This window comes from Lucilia cuprina, chromosome 2 (assembly GCF_022045245.1).
Source record: "Lucilia cuprina isolate Lc7/37 chromosome 2, ASM2204524v1, whole genome shotgun sequence".
Classification (NCBI taxonomy): Eukaryota; Metazoa; Arthropoda; class Insecta; order Diptera; family Calliphoridae; genus Lucilia; species Lucilia cuprina.
Genome location: NC_060950.1, coordinates 30745441 through 30747743, shown reverse-complemented (window position 1 = coordinate 30747743; position 2303 = coordinate 30745441).

Here is a 2303-nt window from a genome sequence, read left to right as displayed (position 1 = left end):
ACTATAGACTAGACTATAGACTAGACTATAGACTAGACTATAGACTAGACTATAGACTAGACTATAGACTAGACTATAGACTATAGACCAGACTATAGACTAGACTATGGACCACACTATAGACTAGACTACACAACATAATAGACCATAGATTCGACTAAAATATAGACAAGATTGTAGACTAGACTACAGTCTGACTATATACTAGAATACAGACTATATACTAGGTTATAGATTAGAGTACTGTCTAGACTGAACTATAGAATAGACTATTGACTAGACTATACACTAGAGTATAGAATATACTATAGACTATACTTTAGAGGAGACTAAAGAATAGACTATAGACTAAACTAAAGACTAAACTCTATTATAGACTCTAGACTACACAACATAATAGACTATAGACTAGATTGTAGACTAGACTATGGACTAGACTGTAGACTAGTCTATAGACTAGATTATTGACTAAAATATAGACTTAACTATTGACTAGAATATACAATAGACTGGACTATAAAGTAGACTATAGACTTGACTAGACTATAAAATAGACTATATACTATAAAGCAGACTAAAGAGTAGACTAAGGACTGGACTTTTTAAGTATTAAAAAACACCGGTAATGTCATAGGAGCTATCGCGGCATTTCTTGTTATCAAAAAGTACTAAATTTTCCATGCCTGTTGTAGTACAATATTCTTGCTATTACACGAGTTTTATAAAGGTCATTAACTTTTGAAAGATCAATAGTCGATTTATAATTGAAGAAATTGATTTTTTTTAATTGCAGATTTATATAAAAAAAAACTTGTGAAAGTATCAAATATAAAGATAAATTATTAATTAAAATTACTAAAAAGCTAAGCTGCCAGTTACTCTAACTATTTAAAATTAATCAGTCACGTGACTTATTCTTTTCCACTTACCATTTCTATAGGAAAATTATTAGAATCAGTTAATCATAGAGAAAATATAATTTCTAAAAACTAGCTCTACTAATCCAATACTATTTTGGTTATACGATATTATACTTTATTTTCATTAATGATTGTTTAATCGAGAAGTAAGCAATTGTTATCGTATATCTCAAACAGTTTAATGTCAATCATTGAATAGGGAACTGAGAAACATTTACTAAAAACAATATTCGTATTCATGTTCAATAATAATTCATTGTTAATTTACAATTATTAATTTGACAGTTGATGTCTAATAATTTGAAAAATACAACAAAATCCTAATATAATTTTAAATAATTTGATTTCGACACAAAGCCACTGTCAATAGATAATGCATAATAATGTATAATTAAAAACAATGTAATATTTGAATAATAAAACTATAGATAAGTAGAACACAAAAAAGTAAAAAAAAGAAAATTTTCATAAATTTATTATAATTTATAAATTAAGCTGTTCTATAATAAGTTGCTAATAATTTTGCAGTTATTGATTAATAACAACAATAACAACAAAAAAGAATTAAACTTTATTGTTAATCACATGGTAAAATATTGTTATGTCTCTGATAACAGACGATAAAGATTAAATATTACACTTAAAGAAATTTTATGGGTTGAATTCGGTGAAACAAGAATTGTTTTAAAATTAGGTGCTAATTCCAGAACGTGTAACTCAATATTTTAACATATCAAAACACATAATTTTAGTGGCCCAAAATAGTCTATAGTTTAGTCTATAGTCTAGTCTATAGTCTAATCTATAGTCTAGTCTATAGTCTAGTCTATAGTCTAGTCTATAGTCTAGTCTATAGTCTAGTCTATAGTCTAGTCTATAGTCTAGTCTATAGTCTAGTCTATAGTCTAGTCTATAGTCTAGTCTATAGTCTAGTCTATAGTCTAGTCTATAGTCTAGTCTATAGTCTAGTCTATAGTCTAGTCTATAGTCTGCTTCGTAGTCCAGAGAATTGTGGGCAATTAAAAACGACATGTTCAACTGATTCATCTTGTTCTGAGCATTTCGGGCATCTTGGTGAGTTGTCATGGCCAAACCGGTGTAAATAGCTCCTATAGATACCATGTCCTGTAAGGAATTGCGTCAAATGGTAGTTCAGCTCACCATGGCGTCTATTTATCCATGTATTGATGTCTGGGATTAGTTGAAAGGTCCATCGGCCCTTACTTGTACTTTCCCATCTCCTCTGCCATTCCCCCATAGTTTTCTCTCTTTCTTTCCGGCTTATTTCCACCTTTGGGATATCTGGATTTCTAAGTTTCTCTTCGTAGACAGCCGATAGTTCTTTGGCTGCTAAGTCCACAGGTATTATGCCCGCTACTACAT